Source organism: Colius striatus, chromosome 8 (assembly GCF_028858725.1).
Source record: "Colius striatus isolate bColStr4 chromosome 8, bColStr4.1.hap1, whole genome shotgun sequence".
Lineage (NCBI taxonomy): Eukaryota > Metazoa > Chordata > Aves > Coliiformes > Coliidae > Colius > Colius striatus.
In genome coordinates, this window is record NC_084766.1 from 263,914 (window position 1) to 287,288 (window position 23,375).

The following is a 23,375-nucleotide window of genomic DNA, read 5'->3' on the forward strand; positions in this document are numbered from 1 at the left end:
AATTCAGAAGAATACTCCAATACTCAGACAAAAAGTCTGAATCTTCCTACTGTGTGCACAAATTTCATTACACCAAGCTCTCCAATTATCACCTAAATTGTGTAACTTCAAGATATATGCCAGCATTACATTCACAGGAGTAGTCTAGTTATCATGCACTAATTTGCTACGACTAAGTGTGTATATACTGTAAAATCAATCAAGTCTTGTAATTATCAGTGAAATCATTTACTTTCAGAAAGCTACCTGTAATAAATTCAAAAGACTTCTCCAATTATCTTGAAAAAATTCTATATCTTTATACTGTGTGCAAAAATTAAATTTAAACACACTCCAATTATCAGCCAAATTCTGTAACTTTCAGATATATACCAGCATTAAATTCACAAGGGTACTCTAGTTACCAGATACAATTTCTGTATGTCTAAATCTGTGCACACTGTAAAATCAATCAAATCTTCCCATTATCAGTCGAATCCTTTCAGTTTCAGAAAACTACCTGTAATAAATTCAGAAGAATACTCCAATTCTCTGGAAAGAATTCTATATCTTTATACTGTGTGCACAAAGTACATTCAACCAATACCTTCAATTATCACCCAATTATGTAACTTTGAGATATATTTCAGCATTAAATTCAGAGGAGTAGTCTAGTTATCAGGCACAAATTCTGTATGTTTACATCTGTGTACACTGTGAAATCAATCAAGTCTTTCAATTTTCAGTCAAATCCCTTCAGTTTCAGAAACCTACCTTTAATAAATTCAAAAGAATACTCCAATTCTCTGGAAAGAATTCTATATCGTTACACTGTGTGCACAAATTTACTTTAAACAAGCCCTCCAATTATCAGCCAAATTCTGTAACTTTCAGATGTATACCAGCATTAAATTCAGAGAACTAGTCTAGTTATCAGGCACTAATTTGGTATGTCTAAGTCTGTGTACACTGTAAAATCAATCAAGTCTTCCATTTATCAGTCAAATCCTTTCAGATTCAGAAAACTACCTGTAATAAATTCAGAACAATACACCAATTCTCAAACAACAAGTCTGTATCTTTATACTGTGTGCACAAAGTACATTCAACCAAGCCCTCCAATTATCAGCCAAATTCTGTAATTTTCAGATATATACCAGCATTAAATGCCGAGGAGCAGTCTAGTTATCAGGCACTAATTCTGTATGTCTAAGTCTGTGCACAATTTAAAATCAATCAAGTCTTCTAATTATCAGTCAAATCCTTTCCGTTTAAAAAGCTACGTGTAATAAATTCAGAAGAATACTCCAGTTCTCTGGAAAGAATTCTGTATCTTTATACTGTGTACACAAATTAAAACAAGCCCTCCAATTATCAGCCAAATTCTGTAACTTTCAGATGTATACCAGCATTAAATTCAGAGAAGTCTAGTTATGAGGCACTAATTCTCTATGTCTAATTCTGTGCACAATTTAAAATCAATCAAGTCTTCTAATTATCAGTCAAATCCTTTCAGTTTAAAAAGCTACCTGTAATAAATTCAGAAGAATACTCCAATTCTCTGGAAAGTATTCTGCATCTTTATACTGTGTGCAAAAAGTACACTCCACCAATCCCTACAATTATCAGCCAAACTCTGTCACTTTCAGATATATTCCAGCATTAAATTCAGAGGAGTAGTCTAGTTACCAGGGACTAATTCTGTATGTCTAAGTCTGTGCACACTGTAAAATCAATCAAGTCTCCCAATTATCAGTCAAATCCTTTCAGATTCAGAAACTTACCTGTAATAAATTGAGAAGAATACACCAATTCTCAAACAAGAAGTCTGTATCTTTATACTGTGTGCACAAATTAAATTTAAACAGGCCCTCCAATTATCAGCCAAATTCTGTAACTTTCAGATATATACCAGCATTAAATTCAGAGAAGTAGTCTAGTTATCAGGCACTAATTTGGTATGTCTAAGTCTGTGTACACTGTAAAATCAATCAAGTCTTCCAAATATCAGTCAAATCCTTTCAGATTCAGAAAGCTATCTCTAATAGATTCAGAAGAATACACCAATTCTCAAACAACAAGTCTGTATCTTTATACTGTGTGCACAAAGTACATTCAACAAAGCCCTCCAATTATCAGCCAAATTCTGTAACTTTCAGATATATACCAGCATTAAATTCACAGGAGTAGTCTAGTTATCAGGCACAAATTCTGTATGTCTATGTCTATGCAGAATGTAAAATCAATCAAGTCTTCCAATTATCACTCAAATCCTTTCAGATTCAGAAAGCTACCTCTAATAAATTCAGAAGAATACTGCAATTCTCAGACAAGAATACTATATCTTTATACTGTGTGCACAAAGTACATTCAACCAAGCCCTCCAGTTATCAGCCAAATTCTGTAATTGTCAGATATATACAAGCATTAAATTCAGAGGAGTAGTCTAGTTACCAGGCACAAATTCTGTATGTGTAAATCGCTGCAAACTGTAAAATTAATCAAGTCTTCCAATTATCAGTCAAATAATATCACTTTAAGAAAGCTGTCTGTAATAAATTCAGAAGAATACTCCAATTCTCTGGAAAATATTCTGCATCTTTATACTGTGTGCAAAAAGTACACTCCACCAAGCCCTACAATTATCAGCCAAAATACTTTAACTTTCCGATATATACCAGCATTAAATTCAGAAGAGTAGTCTAGCTACCAGGCACAAATTCTGTATGTTTACATCTGTGTACACTGTGAAATCAATCATGACTTCCAATTTTCAGTCAAATCCTTTCAGTTTCAGAAACCTACCTGTAATAAATTCAGAAGAATACTCCAATTCTCTGGAAAGAATTCTGTATCTTTACACTCTGTGCACAAAATATATTTAAACAAAACCTCCAATTATCAGCCAAATTCTGTAATTTTTGAGATATATACCAACATTACATTCAGAGGAGTAGTCTAGTTATCGGGCACTAATTCGGTATGACTAAGTCTGTGTATACTGTAAAATCAATCAAGTCTTCCAATTATAAGTCAAATCTTTTAGTTTCAGAAAGCTACCTGTAATAAATTCAGAAGAATACTCCAATTCTCTGGAAAGAATTCTATATCTTTATACTCCGTGCACAAAGTACATTCAACCAAGCCCTCCAATTATCAGCCAAATTATGTAACTTTGAGATATATTTCAGCATTAAATTCAGAGGAGTAGTTAAGTTACCAGGCACAAATTCTCTATGTCGACATCTGTGTACACTGTGAAGTCAATCAAGTCTTCCAATTATCAGTTACATCCTTTCCGTTTCAGAAAACTACCTGTAATAAATTCAAAAGAATACTCCAATTCTCTGGAAAGAATTTTCTATCTTTATACTGTGTGCACAAATATATTCCACCAATCCCTCCAATTATCAGCCAAATTCTGAAATTTTCAGATATATACCAGCATTAAATTCAGAGGAGTAGTCTAGTTATCAGGCAGAAATTCTGTATGTTTACATCTGTGTACAATGTAAAATCAATCAAGTCTTCTAATTATCAGTCAAATCCTTTCAGATTAAAAAGCTACCTGTAATAAATTCAGAAGAATACTCCAATTCTCTGGAAAGAATTCTGTATCTTTACACTGTGTGCACAAAGTACATTTAAACAAGCCCTCCAATTATCAGCCAAATTCTGTAATTTTCAGATATATACAAGCATTAAATTCACAGGAGTAGTCTAGTTACCAGATGCAATTTCTGTATGTCTAAATCTGTGCACAATATAAAATCAGTCAAATCTTCCAATTATCAGTCGAATCCTTTCAGTTTCAGAAAGCTACCTGTAATAAATTCAGAAGAATACTCCAATACTCAGACAAAAAGTCTGAATCTTTCTACCGTGTGCACAAATTTCATTACACCAAGCTCTCCAATTATCACCTAAATTGTGTAACTTCAAGGTATATGCCAGCATTACATTCACAGGAGTAGTCTAGTTATCATGCACTAATTTGCTACGACTAAGTGTGTATATACTGTAAAATCAATCAAGTCTTGTAATTATCAGTGAAATCATTTACTTTCAGAAAGCTACCTGTAATAAATTCAAAAGAATTCTCCAATTATCTTGAAAAAATTCTATATCTTTATACTGTGTGCAAAAATTAAATTTAAACACACTCCAATTATCAGCCAAATTCTGTAACTTTCAGATATATACCAGCATTAAATTCACAAGGGTACTCTAGTTACCAGATACAATTTCTGTATGTCTAAATCTGTGCACACTGTAAAATCAATCAAATCTTCCAATTATCAGTCGAATCCTTTCAGTTTCAAAAAACTACCTGTAATAAATTCAGAAGAATACTCCAATTCTCTGGAAAGAATTCTATATCTTTATACTGTGTGCACAAAGTACATTCAACCAATCCCTTCAATTATCACCCAATTATGTAACTTTGAGATATATTTCAGCATTAAATTCAGAGGAGTAGTCTAGTTATCAGGCACAAATTCTCTATGTCGGCATCTGTGTACACTGTGAAATCAATCAAGTCTTCCAATTTTCAGTTACTTCCTTTCAGTTTCAGAAAACTACCTGTAATAAATTCAAAAGAATACTCCAATTCTCTGGAAAGAATTTTCTATCTTTATACTGTGTGCACAAATATATTCCACCAATCCCTCCAATTATCAGCCAAATTCTGTAATTTTCAATAAGACCAGCATTAAATTCAGAAGAGTAGTCTAGTTACCAGGGACTAATTCTGTATCTCTAAGTCTGTGCACACTGTAAAACCAATCAAGTCTTCCAATTATCACTCAAATCCTTTCAGATTCAAAAAGCTACCTGTAATAAATTCAGAAGAATAGTGCAATTCTCAGACGACAATACTATATCTTTATACTGTGTGCACAAAGTACATTCAACCAAGCCCTCTAATTATCAGCCAAATTCTGTAATTGTCAGATATATACAAGCATTAAATTCAGAGGAGTAGTCTAGTTACTAGAAACAAATTCTATGTAAGTCTGTGCACACAGTAAAATCAATCAAGTCTTCCATTTATCAGTCAAATCCTTTCAGTTTCAGAAACCTACCTTTAATACATTCAAAACAATACTCTAATTCTCTGGAAAGACTTCTATATCTTTATACTGTGTGCACAAATATATTCCACCAAGCCCTCCAATTATCAGCCAAATTCTGTAACGTTGAGATATAAATACCAACATTAAATTCAGAGAAATAGTCTAGTTAGCGGGCACTAATTCGGTATGACTAAGTCTGTGTATACTGTAAAATCAATCAAGTCTTCCAATTATCAGTCAAATCTTTTAGTTTCAGAAAGCTACCTGTAATAAATTCAGAAGAATACGCCAATTCCCTGGAAAGAATTCTATAGATTTATAGTCCGTGTACAAAGTACATTCAACCAAGCCCTCCAATTATCAGCCAAATTCTGTAACTTTGAGTCATATACCAGCATTAAATTCAGAAGAGTAGTTTAGTTACCAGGCACAAATTCTGTATGTTTACATCTGTGTACACTGTGAAATCAATCAAGTCTTTCAATTTTCAGTCAAATCCCTTCAGTTTCAGAAACCTACCTTTAATAAATTCAAAAGAATACTCCAATTCTCTGGAAAGAATTCTATATCGTTACACTGTGTGCACAAATTTACTTTAAACAAGCCCTCCAATTATCAGCCAAATTCTGTAACTTTCAGATGTATACCAGCATTAAATTCAGAGAACTAGTCTAGTTATCAGGCACTAATTTGGTATGTCTAAGTCTGTGTACACTGTGAAATCAATCAAGTCTTCCATTTATCAGTCAAATCCTTTCAGATTCAGAAAACTACCTGTAATAAATTCAGAACAATACACCAATTCTCAAACAACAAGTCTGTATCTTTATACTGTGTGCACAAAGTACATTCAACCAAGCCCTCCAATTATCAGCCAAATTCTGTAATTTTCAGATATATACCAGCATTAAATGCCGAGGAGTAGTCTAGTTATCAGGCACTAATTCTGTATGTCTAAGTCTGTGCACAATTTAAAATCAATCAAGTCTTCTAATTATCAGTCAAATCCTTTCCGTTTAAAAAGCTACGTGTAATAAATTCAGAAGAATACTCCAGTTCTCTGGAAAGAATTCTGTATCTTTATACTGTGTACACAAATTAAAACAAGCCTTCCAATTATCAGCCAAATTCTGTAACTTTCAGATGTATACCAGCATTAAATTCAGAGTAGTCTAGTTATGAGGCACTAATTCTCTATGTCTAATTCTGTGCACAATTTAAAATCAATCAAGTCTTCTAATTATCAGTCAAATCCTTTCAGTTTAAAAAGCTACCTGTAATAAATTCAGAAGAATACTCCAATTCTCTGGAAAGTATTCTGCATCTTTATACTGTGTGCAAAAAGTACACTCCACCAATCCCTACAATTATCAGCCAAACTCTGTCACTTTCAGATATATTCCAGCATTAAATTCAGAGGAGTAGTCTAGTTACCAGGGACTAATTCTGTATGTCTAAGTCTGTGCACACTGTAAAATCAATCAAGTCTCCCAATTATCAGTCAAATCCTTTCAGATTCAGAAACCTACCTGTAATAAATTGAGAAGAATACACCAATTCTCAAACAAGAAGTCTGTATCTTTATACTGTGTGCACAAATTAAATTTAAACAGGCCCTCCAATTATCAGCCAAATTCTGTAACTTTCAGATATATACCAGCATTAAATTCAGAGAAGTAGTCTAGTTATCAGGCACTAATTTGGTATGTCTAAGTCTGTGTACACTGTAAAATCAATCAAGTCTTCCAAATATCAGTCAAATCCTTTCAGATTCAGAAAGCTATCTCTAATAGATTCAGAAGAATACACCAATTCTCAAACAACAAGTCTGTATCTTTATACTTTGTGCACAAAGTACATTCAACAAAGCCCTCCAATTATCAGCCAAATTCTGTAACTTTCAGATATATACCAGCATTAAATTCACAGGAGTAGTCTAGTTATCAGGCACAAATTCTGTATGTCTATGTCTATGCAGAATGTAAAATCAATCAAGTCTTCCAATTATCACTCAAATCCTTTCAGATTCAGAAAGCTACCTCTAATAAATTCAGAAGAATACTGCAATTCTCAGACAAGAATACTATATCTTTATACTGTGTGCACAAAGTACATTCAACCAAGCCCTCCAGTTATCAGCCAAATTCTGTAATTGTCAGATATATACAAGCATTAAATTCAGAGGAGTAGTCTAGTTACCAGGCACAAATTCTGTATGTGTAAATCGCTGCAAACTGTAAAATTAATCAAGTCTTCCAATTATCAGTCAAATAATATCACTTTAAGAAAGCTGTCTGTAATAAATTCAGAAGAATACTCCAATTCTCTGGAAAATATTCTGCATCTTTATACTGTGTGCAAAAAGTACACTCCACCAAGCCCTACAATTATCAGCCAAAATACTTTAACTTTCCGATATATACCAGCATTAAATTCAGAAGAGTAGTCTAGCTACCAGGCACAAATTCTGTATGTTTACATCTGTGTACACTGTGAAATCAATCATGACTTCCAATTTTCAGTCAAATCCTTTCAGTTTCAGAAACCTACCTGTAATAAATTCAGAAGAATACTCCAATTCTCTGGAAAGAATTCTGTATCTTTACACTCTGTGCACAAAATATATTTAAACAAAACCTCCAATTATCAGCCAAATTCTGTAATTTTTGAGATATATACCAACATTACATTCAGAGGAGTAGTCTAGTTATCGGGCACTAATTCGGTATGACTAAGTCTGTGTATACTGTAAAATCAATCAAGTCTTCCAATTATAAGTCAAATCTTTTAGTTTCAGAAAGCTACCTGTAATAAATTCAGAAGAATACTCCAATTCTCTGGAAAGAATTCTATATCTTTATACTCCGTGCACAAAGTACATTCAACCAAGCCCTCCAATTATCAGCCAAATTATGTAACTTTGAGATATATTTCAGCATTAAATTCAGAGGAGTAGTTAAGTTACCAGGCACAAATTCTCTATGTCGACATCTGTGTACACTGTGAAGTCAATCAAGTCTTCCAATTATCAGTTACATCCTTTCCGTTTCAGAAAACTACCTGTAATAAATTCAAAAGAATACTCCAATTCTCTGGAAAGAATTTTCTATCTTTATACTGTGTGCACAAATATATTCCACCAATCCCTCCAATTATCAGCCAAATTCTGAAATTTTCAGATATATACCAGCATTAAATTCAGAGGAGTAGTCTAGTTATCAGGCAGAAATTCTGTATGTTTACATCTGTGTACAATGTAAAATCAATCAAGTCTTCTAATTATCAGTCAAATCCTTTCAGATTAAAAAGCTACCTGTAATAAATTCAGAAGAATACTCCAATTCTCTGGAAAGAATTCTGTATCTTTACACTGTGTGCACAAAGTACATTTAAACAAGCCCTCCAATTATCAGCCAAATTCTGTAATTTTCAGATATATACAAGCATTAAATTCACAGGAGTAGTCTAGTTACCAGATGCAATTTCTGTATGTCTAAATCTGTGTACAATATAAAATCAGTCAAATCTTCCAATTATCAGTCGAATCCTTTCAGTTTCAGAAAGCTACCTGAAATAAATTCAGAAGAATACTCCAATACTCAGACAAAAAGTCTGAATCTTTCTACCGTGTGCACAAATTTCATTACACCAAGCTCTCCAATTATCACCTAAATTGTGTAACTTCAAGGTATATGCCAGCATTACATTCACAGGAGTAGTCTAGTTATCATGCACTAATTTGCTACGACTAAGTGTGTATATACTGTAAAATCAATCAAGTCTTGTAATTATCAGTGAAATCATTTACTTTCAGAAAGCTACCTGTAATAAATTCAAAAGACTTCTCCAATTATCTTGAAAAAATTCTATATCTTTATACTGTGTGCAAAAATTAAATTTAAACACACTCCAATTATCAGCCAAATTCTGTAACTTTCAGATATATACAAGCATTAAATTCACAAGGGTACTCTAGTTACCAGATACAATTTCTGTATGTCTAAATCTGTGCACACTGTAAAATCAATCAAATCTTCCCATTATCAGTCGAATCCTTTCAGTTTCAGAAAACTACCTGTAATAAATTCAGAAGAATACTCCAATTCTCTGGAAAGAATTCTATATCTTTATACTGTGTGCACAAAGTACATTCAACCAATCCCTTCAATTATCACCCAATTATGTAACTTTGAGATATATTTCAGCATTAAATTCGGAGAAGTAGTCTAATCATGAGGCACTAATTTGGTATGTCTAAGTCTGTGTACGCTGTAAAATCAATCACGTCTTCCAATTATCACTCAAATACTACCACTTTAAGAAAGCTATCTGTAATCAATTCAGAAGAATACTCCAATTCTCTGGAAAGGATTCTATATATTTATACTGTGTGCACAAATATATTCCACCAATCCCTCCAATTATCAGCCAAATTCTGTAATTTTCAGATATATACCAGCATTAAATTCACAGGAGTAGTTTAGTTATCAGGCACCAATTCTGTATGTCTAAGTCTGTGCACACTGTAAAATCAATCAAGTCTTCCAATTATCAGTCAAATCTTTTAGTTTCAGAAAGCTACCTGTAATAAATCCAGAAGAATACACCAATTCTCTGGAAAGAATTCTATATCTTTATACTGCGTGCACAAATATATTCCACCAAGCCCTCCAATTATCAGCCAAATTCTGTAACTTTGAGATATATACCAACATTAAATTCAGACGAGTAGTCTAGTTATCGGGCACTAATTCGGTATGACTAAGTCTGTGTATACTGTAAAATCAATCAAGTCTTCCAATTATCAGTCAAATCTTTTAGTTTCAGAAAGCTACCTGTAATAAATTCAGAAGAATACTCCAATTCTCTGCAAAGAATTCTGTATCTTTATACTGTGTGCACAAAGTACAATTAAACAAGCCCTGCAATTATCAGCCAAATTCTGTAAATTTCAGATATATACCAGCATTAAATTCAGAGGAATAGTGTAGTTATCAGGCACTAATTCTATATTTCTAAGTCTACGCACACTGTAAAATCAGTCAAGTCTTCCATTTATCACTCAAATCCTTTCAGTTTCAAAAACCTACCTGTAATAAATTCAGAAGAATACTCCAATTCTCTGGATAGAATTCTGTATATTTATACTCTGTGCACAAAGTACATTCAACCAATCCCTCCAATTATCAGCCAAATTCTATAATTTTCAGATATATAACAGCATTAAATTCAGAGGAGTAGTCTAATTATCGGGCACTAATTCTGTATGTCAAAGTCTGTGCACACTGTAATATCAATCAAGTCTTCAATTATCACTCAAATCCTTTCAGATTCAGAAAGCTACTTCTAATAAATTCAGAGGAATACACCAATTCTCAAATAACATTTCTGTATCTTTATATTGTGTGCACAAAGTACATTCCACCAATCCCTCCAATTATCAGCCAAATTCTGTAACTTTCAGATATATACCAGCATTAAATTCAGAGGAATAATCTAGTTATCAGGCACCAATTCTGTATGTCTAAGTCTGTGAACACTGTAAAATCAATCAAGTCTTCCAATTATCAGTCAAATCCTTTCACTTTCAGAAAGCTACCTATAATAAATTCAGAATACACATATTCTCAGACAAGAAGTCTAAGTCATTATACTCTGTGCACAAAGTACATTAAACCAAGCCCTCCAATTATCAGCCAAATTCTGTAACTTTCAGATATATACTAGCATTCAATTCAGAGGAGTAGTCTAGTTATCAGGAAAAAATTCTGTATGTCTAAGTCTGTGCACACTGTAAAATAAATCAATTCTTCTAATTATCAGTCAAAACCTTTCAGTTTAAAAAGCTACCTGTAATAAATTCAGAAGAATACTCCAATTCTCTGCAAAGAATTCTGTATCTTTACAATGTGTGCACAAAGTATATTTAAACAAGCCCTCTAATTATCAATCAAATTCTGTAAATTTCAGATATATACCAGCATTAAATTCACAGGAGTAGTCTAGTTATCAGGCACCAATTCTCTATGTCGACATCTGTGTAACACTGTGAAATCAATCAAGTCTTCCAATTATCAGTTACATCCTTTCAGTTTCAGAAAACTACCTGTAATAAATTCAGAAGAATACTCCAATTCTCTGGAAAGAATTCTTTATATTTATAGTCCGTGTACAAAGTACATTCAACCAAGCCCTCCAATTATCAGCCAAATTCTGTAACTTTGAGACATATACCAGCATTAAATTCAGAAGAGTAGTTTAGTTACCAGGCACAAATTCTGTATGTTTACATCTGTGTACACTGTGAAATCAATCAAGTCTTTCAATTTTCAGTCAAATCCCTTCAGTTTCAGAAACCTACCTTTAATAAATTCAAAAGAATACTCCAATTCTCTGGAAAGAATTCTATATCGTTACACTGTGTGCACAAATTTACTTTAAACAAGCGCTCCAATTATCAGCCAAATTCTGTAACTTTCAGATGTATACCAGCATTAAATTCAGAGAACTAGTCTAGTTATCAGGCACTAATTTGGTATGTCTAAGTCTGTGTACACTGTGAAATCAATCAAGTCTTCCATTTATCAGTCAAATCCTTTCAGATTCAGAAAACTACCTGTAATAAATTCAGAACAATACACCAATTCTCAAACAACAAGTCTGTATCTTTATACTGTGTGCACAAAGTACATTCAACCAAGCCCTCCAATTATCAGCCAAATTCTGTAATTTTCAGATATATACCAGCATTAAATGCCGAGGAGTAGTCTAGTTATCAGGCACTAATTCTGTATGTCTAAGTCTGTGCACAATTTAAAATCAATCAAGTCTTCTAATTATCAGTCAAATCCTTTCCGTTTAAAAAGCTACGTGTAATAAATTCAGAAGAATACTCCAGTTCTCTGGAAAGAATTCTGTATCTTTATACTGTGTACACAAATTAAAACAAGCCCTCCAATTATCAGCCAAATTCTGTAACTTTCAGATGTATACCAGCATTAAATTCAGAGTAGTCTAGTTATGAGGCACTAATTCTCTATGTCTAATTCTGTGCACAATTTAAAATCAATCAAGTCTTCTAATTATCAGTCAAATCCTTTCAGTTTAAAAAGCTACCTGTAATAAATTCAGAAGAATACTCCAATTCTCTGGAAAGTATTCTGCATCTTTATACTGTGTGCAAAAAGTACACTCCACCAATCCCTACAATTATCAGCCAAACTCTGTCACTTTCAGATATATTCCAGCATTAAATTCAGAGGAGTAGTCTAGTTACCAGGGACTAATTCTGTATGTCTAAGTCTGTGCACACTGTAAAATCAATCAAGTCTCCCAATTATCAGTCAAATCCTTTCAGATTCAGAAACCTACCTGTAATAAATTGAGAAGAATACACCAATTCTCAAACAAGAAGTCTGTATCTTTATACTGTGTGCACAAATTAAATTTAAACAGGCCCTCCAATTATCAGCCAAATTCTGTAACTTTCAGATATATACCAGCATTAAATTCAGAGAAGTAGTCTAGTTATCAGGCACTAATTTGCTATGTCTAAGTCTGTGTACACTGTAAAATCAATCAAGTCTTCCAAATATCAGTCAAATCCTTTCAGATTCAGAAAGCAATCTCTAATAGATTCAGAAGACTACACCAATTCTCAAACAACAAGTCTGTATCTTTATACTTTGTGCACAAAGTACATTCAACAAAGCCCTCCAATTATCAGCCAAATTCTGTAACTTTCAGATATATACCAGCATTAAATTCACAGGAGTAGTCTAGTTATCAGGCACAAATTCTGTATGTCTATGTCTATGCAGAATGTAAAATCAATCAAGTCTTCCAATTATCACTCAAATCCTTTCAGATTCAGAAAGCTACCTCTAATAAATTCAGAAGAATACTGCAATTCTCAGACAAGAATACTATATCTTTATACTGTGTGCACAAAGTACATTCAACCAAGCCCTCCAGTTATCAGCCAAATTCTGTAATTGTCAGATATATACAAGCATTAAATTCAGAGGAGTAGTCTAGTTACCAGGCACAAATTCTGTATGTGTAAATCGCTGCAAACTGTAAAATTAATCAAGTCTTCCAATTATCAGTCAAATAATATCACTTTAAGAAAGCTGTCTGTAATAAATTCAGAAGAATACTCCAATTCTCTGGAAAATATTCTGCATCTTTATACTGTGTGCAAAAAGTACACTCCACCAAGCCCTACAATTATCAGCCAAAATACTTTAACTTTCCGATATATACCAGCATTAAATTCAGAAGAGTAGTCTAGCTACCAGGCACAAATTCTGTATGTTTACATCTGTGTACACTGTGAAATCAATCATGACTTCCAATTTTCAGTCAAATCCTTTCAGTTTCAGAAACCTACCTGTAATAAATTCAGAAGAATACTCCAATTCTCTGGAAAGAATTCTGTATCTTTACACTCTGTGCACAAAATATATTTAAACAAAACCTCCAATTATCAGCCAAATTCTGTAATTTTTGAGATATATACCAACATTACATTCAGAGGAGTAGTCTAGTTATCGGGCACTAATTCGGTATGACTAAGTCTGTGTATACTGTAAAATCAATCAAGTCTTCCAATTATAAGTCAAATCTTTTAGTTTCAGAAAGCTACCTGTAATAAATTCAGAAGAATACTCCAATTCTCTGGAAAGAATTCTATATCTTTATACTCCGTGCACAAAGTACATTCAACCAAGCCCTCCAATTATCAGCCAAATTATGTAACTTTGAGATATATTTCAGCATTAAATTCAGAGGAGTAGTTAAGTTACCAGGCACAAATTCTCTATGTCGACATCTGTGTACACTGTGAAGTCAATCAAGTCTTCCAATTATCAGTTACATCCTTTCCGTTTCAGAAAACTACCTGTAATAAATTCAAAAGAATACTCCAATTCTCTGGAAAGAATTTTCTATCTTTATACTGTGTGCACAAATATATTCCACCAATCCCTCCAATTATCAGCCAAATTCTGAAATTTTCAGATATATACCAGCATTAAATTCAGAGGAGTAGTCTAGTTATCAGGCAGAAATTCTGTATGTTTACATCTGTGTACAATGTAAAATCAATCAAGTCTTCTAATTATCAGTCAAATCCTTTCAGATTAAAAAGCTACCTGTAATAAATTCAGAAGAATACTCCAATTCTCTGGAAAGAATTCTGTATCTTTACACTGTGTGCACAAAGTACATTTAAACAAGCCCTCCAATTATCAGCCAAATTCTGTAATTTTCAGATATATACAAGCATTAAATTCACAGGAGTAGTCTAGTTACCAGATGCAATTTCTGTATGTCTAAATCTGTGCACAATATAAAATCAGTCAAATCTTCCAATTATCAGTCGAATCCTTTCAGTTTCAGAAAGCTACCTGTAATAAATTCAGAAGAATACTCCAATACTCAGACAAAAAGTCTGAATCTTTCTACCGTGTGCACAAATTTCATTACACCAAGCTCTCCAATTATCACCTAAATTGTGTAACTTCAAGGTATATGCCAGCATTACATTCACAGGAGTAGTCTAGTTATCATGCACTAATTTGCTACGACTAAGTGTGTATATACTGTAAAATCAATCAAGTCTTGTAATTATCAGTGAAATCATTTACTTTCAGAAAGCTACCTGTAATAAATTCAAAAGAATTCTCCAATTATCTTGAAAAAATTCTATATCTTTATACTGTGTGCAAAAATTAAATTTAAACACACTCCAATTATCAGCCAAATTCTGTAACTTTCAGATATATACCAGCATTAAATTCACAAGGGTACTCTAGTTACCAGATACAATTTCTGTATGTCTAAATCTGTGCACACTGTAAAATCAATCAAATCTTCCCATTATCAGTCGAATCCTTTCAGTTTCAGAAAACTACCTGTAATAAATTCAGAAGAATACTCCAATTCTCTGGAAAGAATTCTATATCTTTATACTGTGTGCACAAAGTACATTCAACCAATCCCTTCAATTATCACCCAATTATGTAACTTTGAGATATATTTCAGCATTAAATTCGGAGAAGTAGTCTAATCACGAGGCACTAATTTGGTATGTCTAATCTGTGTACGCTGTAAAATCAATCAAGTCTTCCAATTATCAGTCAAATACTACCACTTTAAGAAAGCTATCTGTAATCAATTCAGAAGAATACTCCAATTCTCTGGAAAGAATTCTATATATTTATACTGTGTGCACAAATACATTCCACCAATCCCTCCAATTATCAGCCAAATTCTGTAATTTTCAGATATATACCAGCATTAAATTCACAGGAGTAGTTTAGTTATCAGGCACCAATTCTGTATGTCTAAGTCTGTGCACACTGTAAAATCAATCAAGTCTTCCAATTATCAGTCAAATCTTTTAGTTTCAGAAAGCTACCTGTAATAAATCCAGAAGAATACACCAATTCTCTGGAAAGAATTCTATATCTTTATACTGCGTGCACAAATATATTCCACCAAGCCCTCCAATTATCAGCCAAATTCTGTAACTTTGAGATATATACCAACATTAAATTCAGACGAGTAGTCTAGTTATCGGGCACTAATTCGGTATGACTAAGTCTGTGTATACTGTAAAATCAATCAAGTCTTCCAATTATCAGTCAAATCTTTTAGTTTCAGAAAGCTACCTGTAATAAATTCAGAAGAATACTCCAATTCTCTGCAAAGAATTCTGTATCTTTATACTGTGTGCACAAAGTACAATTAAACAAGCCCTGCAATTATCAGCCAAATTCTGTAAATTTCAGATATATACCAGCATTAAATTCAGAGGAATAGTGTAGTTATCAGGCACTAATTCTATATTTCTAAGTCTATGCACACTGTAAAATCAATCAAGTCTTCCATTTATCAGTCAAATTTTTTCAGTTTCAAAAACCTACCTGTAATAAATTCAGAAGAATACTCCAATTCTCTGGAAAGAATTCTATATCTTTATACACTGTGCACAAAGTACATTCAACCAATCCCTCCAATTATCAGCCAAATTCCGTAATTTTGAGATATATACCAGCATTAAATTCAGAGGAGTAGTCTAGTTACCAGGGACTAATTCTGTATGTCTAAGTCTGTGCACACTGTAAAATCAATCAAGTCTTGCAATTATCACTCAAATCCTTTCAGATTCACAAAGCTACCTGTAATAAATTCAGAAGAATAATGCAATTCTCAGACGAGAATACTATATCTTTATATTGTGTACACAAACTACATTCAACCAAGCAATCCAATTATCAGCCAAATTCTGTAACTGTCAGATATATACCAGCATTAAATTCAGAGCAGTAGTCTAGTTACCAGAAACAAATTCTGTATGTTTACATCTGTGTACACTGTGAAATCAATCAAGTCTTCCAATTATCACTCAAATCCTTTCAGTTTCAGAAACCTACCTTTAATAAATTCAAAAGAATACTCCAATTCTCTGGAAAGAATTCTATATCTTTATAATGTGTGCACAAATTAAATTTAAACAAGCCCTCCAATTATCAGCCATATTCTGTAACTTTCAGATGTACAGCAGCATTAAATTCAGAGAAGTAGTCTAGTTATCAGGCACTAATTTGGTATGTCTAAGTCTGTGTACACTGTAAAATCAATCAAGTCTTCCAATTATCAGTCAAATCCTTTCAGATTGAGAAAGCTTCTTCTAATAAATTCAGAATACACATATTCTCAGACAAGAAGTCTAAGTCATTATACTGTGTGCACAAAGTACAATTAAACAAGCCCTCCAATTATCAGCAAAATTCTGTAACTTTCAGATATATACCAGCATTAAATTCAGAGGAATAATCTAGTTATCAGGCACCAATTCTGTATGTCTAAGTCTGTGCACACTGTAAAATCAATCAAGTCTTCCAATTATCAGTCAAATCCTTTCAAATTCAGAAAGCTACCTCTAATAAATTCAGAAGAATACTCCAATTCTCTGGAAAGAATTCTATATCTTTATACTGTGTGCACAAAGTACATTCAACCAAGCCCTCCAATTATTAGCCAAATTCTGTAATTTTCAGATATATACCAGCATTAAATTCAGAGGAGTAGTCTAGTTATCAGGCAGAAATTTTGTATGTCTAAGGCTGTGCACACTGTAAAATCAATGAAGTCTTCTAATTATCAGTCAAATCTTTTCAGTTTAAAAAGCTACCTGTAATAAATTCAAAAGAATACTCCAATTCTCTGGAAAAAAATCTGTATCTTTATACTGCGTGCACAACGTACATTTAAACAAACCCTCCAATTATCAGCCAAACTCTGTCACTTTCAGATATATTCCAGCATTAAATTCAGAGGAGTAGTCTAGTTACCAGGGACTAATTCTGTATGTCTAACTCTGTGCACACTGTAAAATCAATCAAGTCTCCCAATTATCAGTCAAATCCTTTCAGATTCAGAAACCTACCTGTAATGAATTCAGAAGAATACACCAATTCTCAAACAACAAGTCTGTATCTTTATACTTTGTGCACAAATTATATTTAAACAAGCCCTCCAATTATCAGCCAAATTCTGTAACTTTCAGATATATACCAGCATTAAATTCAGAGGAGTAGTCTAGTCATCAGGGACTAATTCTGTATGTCTAAGTCTGTGCACAATGTAAAATCAATCAAGTCTTCTAATTATCAGTCAAATCCTTTCAGTTTAAAAAGCTACCTGTAATAAATTCAGAAGAATACTCCAATTCTCTGGAAAGAATTCTGTATCTTTATACTGTGTGCACAAAGTACAATTAAACAAGCCCTCCAATTATCAGCCAAATTCTGTAACGTTGAGATATATACCAACATTAAATTCAGAGGAGTAGTCTAGTTATCGGGCACTAATTCGGTATGACTAAGTCTGTGTATACTGTAAAATCAATCAAGTCTTCCAATTATCAGTCAAATCTTTTAGTTTCAGAAAGCTACCTGTAATAAATTCAGAAGAATACTCCAATTCTCTGGAAATAATTCTGTATCTTTATACTGTGTGCACAAATATATTCCACCAAGCCCTCCACTTATCAGCCAAATTCTGCAATTTTCAGATATATACCAGCATTAAATTCAGAGGAGTAGTCTAGTTATCAGGCACAAATTCTGTATGTCTAAGTCTGTACACACTGTAAAATCAATCAAGTCTTCTAATTATCAGTCAAATCCTTTCAGTTTCAGAAAGCTACCTGTAATAAATTCAGAATACTACAATTCTCAGACAAGAAGTCTAAGTCATCATACTGTGTGCACAAAGTACATTAAACCAAGCCTTCCAATTATCAGCCAAATTCTGTAACTTTCAGATGTATACCAGCATTAAATTCAGAGGAGTAGTCTAGTTATCAGGCACAAATTCTGTATGTTTACCTCTGTGTACACTGTGAAATCAATCAAGTCTTCCAATTATCACTCAAATCCTTTCAGTTTCAGAAACCTACCTTTAATAAATTCAAAAGAATACTCAAATTCTCTGGAAAGAATTCTATATCTTTATACTGTGTGCACATATTATATTTAAACAAGCCCTCCAATTGTCAGCCAAATTCTGTAACTTTCAGATATATACCAGCATTAAATTCAGAGAAGTAGTCTAGTTACCAGGCACAAATTCTGTATCTCTAAGTCTGTGCACACTGTAAAATCAATCAAGTCTTCCAATTATCAGTCAAATCCTTTCAGTTTCAGAAATCTACCTGTAATAAATTCAAAAGAATACTCCAATTCTCATACGAGAATTCTGTATCTTTATACTGTGTGCACAAAGTACATTGAACCAAGCCCTCCAATTATAAGCCAAATTCTGTAACTTTCAGATATATACCAGCATTAAATTCAGAGGAGTAGTCTAGTTACCAGGAACAAATTCTGTACATCTAAGTCTGTGCACACTGTAAAATCAATCAAGTCTTCCAATTATCACTCAAATCCTTTCAGTTTAAAAAGCTACCTGTAATAAACTCAGAAGAATACTCCAATTCTCTGGAAAGAATTCTATATCTTTTTACTGTGTGCAAAAAGTACATTTAAACAAGTCCTCCAATTATCTGCCAAATTCTGTAACTTTCAGATATATACCAGCATTAAATTCAGAGAAGTCTAGTTATCAGGCACAAATTCTGTATCTCTAAGTCTGTGTACACTGTAAAATCAATCAAGTCTTCCAAATATCACTCAAATCTTTCAGATTCAGAAAGCTACCTGTACTAAATTCAGAAGAATACTACAATTCTCTGGAAAGAATTCTGTATCTTTATACTGTGTGCACAAAGTACATTTAAACAAGCCCTCCAATTACCAGACAAATTCTGTAACTTTCAGATATATACCAGCATTATATTCAGAGGAGTAGTTTAGTTACGAAGCTGTAATTCTGCATGTCTAAGTCTGTGCACACTGTAAAATCAATCAAGTCTTCCAATTATCAGTCAGATCCTTTCAGATTCAGAAAGCTACCTGTAATAAATTCAGAAGAATACTCCAATTCTCAGACGAGAATTCTGTATCTTTATACTGTGTGCAAAAAGTACATTCAACCAAGCCCTCCAATTATCAGCCAAATTCTGTAAATTTCAGATGTATTCCAGCATTAAATTCAGAGGAGTAGTCTAGTTATCAGGAAAAAATTCTGTATGTCTAAGTCTGTGCACACTGCGAAATCAATCAAGTCTTCCAATTATTACTGAAATCCTTTCAGTTTCAGAAAGCTACCTGTAATAAATTCAGAAGAATACTCCAATTCTCTGGAAAGAATTCTATATCTTTATACTGTGTGCACAAAGTACAATTAAACAAACCCTCCAATTATCAGCCAAATTCTGTAACTTTCAGATATATACCAGCATTAAATTCACAGTAGTAGTCTAGTCATCAGGCACACATTCTTTATGTGTAAATCTCTGCACACTGTAAAATCAATCAAGTCTTCCAATTATCAGTCAAATGTTTTCTGTTTTAGAAAGCTACCTGTCATAAATTCAGAAGAATACTCCAATTCTCTGGAAAGAATTCTGTATCTCTTACACTGTGTGGACAAAATAGATTCCACCAAGCCCTCCAATTATCAGCCAAATTCTGTAACTTTCAGATATATACCTGCATTAAATTCAGAGGAGTAATCTAGTTATCAGGCACTGATTCTGTATGTTTTATTGTGTACACACAGTAAATTCAAACATGGCCTCGAATTATCAGTCAAATCCTTTTAGTTTCAGAAAGTTACCTGTAATACATTCAGAAGAATATTCCAGGTCTTAGATGAGAATTATGTATTTTTACACTGTGTGCACAAATTACATTCATCCAAGCCCTCCAACTATCAGTCAAATCCTTTCCGTTTCAGAAAGCTACCTGCAATAAATTAAGAAGAATACTCCAATTCTTAGACGAGAATTCTGTATTTTTGTACTGTGTGCACAAAGTATATTTCACCAAGACCTCCAATTATGTTGGAGCCATGCAGGTAATATTCACTCGAAGATGTAGAGAGTCTAAGTAATGCACGTGCAGAGACGTACAGGGGCAACGTAGTACAACCACCAGATTTGACATTAAGCCACCCTTCCTTTGCTAGCTACCTCCTTATATACTGCTTGGGTCCATGTCATCACCCAGGGCCCAATTGATTAACTTCCAGCACCTTTTTCTGAAGTAGCATGCCAGCTGCATTGACTTATCCCTTATATCCTTATTCAAACTGGCTGCTCCGAGCTACATCTCGGCCTGCAAATTATCAGCCAAAATCAGTAATTTTCAGATATATGTCAGAATTAAATTCACAATGGCAGTCTACTTATCAGGCACAAATTCTGTATGTCTAAGTCTGTGCACACTGTAAAATCAATCAAGTCTTCCAATTATCAGTCAAATCCCTTCAGTTTCAGAAACCTACCTGTAATAAATTCAGAAGAATACTCCAATTCTCTGGAAAGAATTCTATATCTTTATACTGTGTGCACAAATTAAATTTAAACAAGACCTCCAATTATCAGCCAAATTCTGTAGCTTTCAGATATATACCAGCATTAAATTCAGAGGAGTAGTCTAGTTATGAGGCACTAATTCTGAATGTCTAAGTCTGTGCACACTGTAAAATCAATCAAGTCTTCCAATTATCACTCAAATCCTTTCAGCTTCAGAAACCTACCTGTAATAAATTCAGAAGAATACTCCAATTCTCTGCAAAGAATTCTATATCTTTATACTGTGTGCACAAAGTACATTTAAACAAGACCTCCAATTATCAGTGAAATTCTGTAAATTTCAGATATATACCAGCATTAAATTCACAGTAGTAGTCTAGTTACAAGATGCAATTTCTGTATGTCTAAATCTGTGCACAATATAAAATCAGTCAAATCTTCCAATTATCAGTCGAATCCTTTCAGTTTCAGAAAGCTACCTGTAATAAATTCAGAAGAATACTCCAATACTCAGACAAAAAGTCTGAATCTTTCTACCGTGTGCACAAATTTCATTACACCAAGCTCTCCAATTATCAGCTAAATTCTGTAACTTTCAGATATATGCCAGCATTCAATTCACAGGAGCAGTCTAGTTGTCAGGCACTAATATGCTATGACTAAGTCTGTATATACTGTAAAATCAATCAAGTCTTCTAATTATCAGTGAAATCATTTATTTTAAGAAAGCTACCTGTAATAAATTCAAAAGAATTCTCCAATTCTCTTTAAAAAATTCTATATCTTTATACTGTGTGCAAACATTAAATTTAAACACATTCCAATTATCAGCCAAATTCTGTAACTTTCAGATATATACCAGCATTACATTCACAAGAGTACTCTAGTTACCAGATACAATTTCTGTATGTCTAAATCTGTGCACACTGTAAAAACAATCAAATCTTCCAATTATCAGTCGAATCCTTTCCGTTTCAGAAAGCTACCTGTAATAAATTCAGAAGAATACTCCAATTCTCTGGAAAGAATTCTATATCTTTATACTGTGTGCACAAATTAAATTTAAACAAGACCTCCAATTATCAGCCAAATTCTGTAACTTTCAGATATATACCAGCATTAAATTCAGAGGAGTAGTCTAGTTATGAGGCACTAATTCTGAATGTCTAAGTCTGTGCACACTGTAAAATCAATCAAGTCTTCCAATTATCACTCAAATCCTTTCAGTTTCAGAAAGCTACCTGTAATAAATTCAAAAGAATACTCCAATTCTCTGGAAAAAAATCTGTATCTTTATACTGCGTGCACAACGTACATTTAAACAAACCCTCCAATTATCAGCCAAACTCTGTCACTTTCAGATATATTCCAGCATTAAATTCAGAGGAGTAGTCTAGTTACAAGGGACTAATTCTGTATGTCTAACTCTGTGCACACTGTAAAATCAATCAAGTCTCCCAATTATCAGTCAAATCCTTTCAGATTCAGAAACCTACCTGTAATGAATTCAGAAGAATACACCAATTCTCAAACAAGAAGTCTGTATCTTTATACTGTGTGCACAAATTAAATTTAAACAAGCCCTCCAATTATCAGCCAAATTCTGTAACTTTCAGATATATACCAGCATTAAATTCAGAGGAGTAGTCTAGTTATCAGGCACTAATTTGGTATGTCTAAGTCTGTGCACACTGTAAAATCAATCAAGTCTTCCAAATATCACTCAAATCTTTCAGATTCAGAAAGCTACCTGTACTAAATTCAGAAGAATACTACAATTCTCTGGAAAGAATTCTGTATCTTTATACTGTGTGCACAAAGTATATTTAAACAAGCCCTCCAATTACCAGACAAATTCTGTAACTTTCAGATATATACCAGCATTATATTCAGAGGAGTAGTTTAGTTACGAAGCTGTAATTCTGCATGTCTAAGTCTGTGCACACTGTAAAATCAATCAAGTCTTCCAATTATCAGTCAGATCCTTTCAGATTCAGAAAGCTACCTGTAATAAATTCAGAAGAATACTCCAATTCTCAGACGAGAATTCTGTATCTTTATACTGTGTGCAAAAAGTACATTCAACCAAGCCCTCCAATTATCAGCCAAATTCTGTAAATTTCAGATGTATTCCAGCATTAAATTCAGAGGAGTAGTCTAGTTATCAGGAAAAAATTCTGTATGTCTAAGTCTGTGCACACTGTAAAATCAATCAAGTCTTCCAATTATTACTGAAATCCTTTCAGTTTCAGAAAGCTACCTGTAATAAATTCAGAAGAATACTCCAATTCTCTGGAAAGAATTCTTTACCTTTATACTCCGTGTACAAAGTACATTCAACCAAGCCCTCCAATTATTAGTCAAAC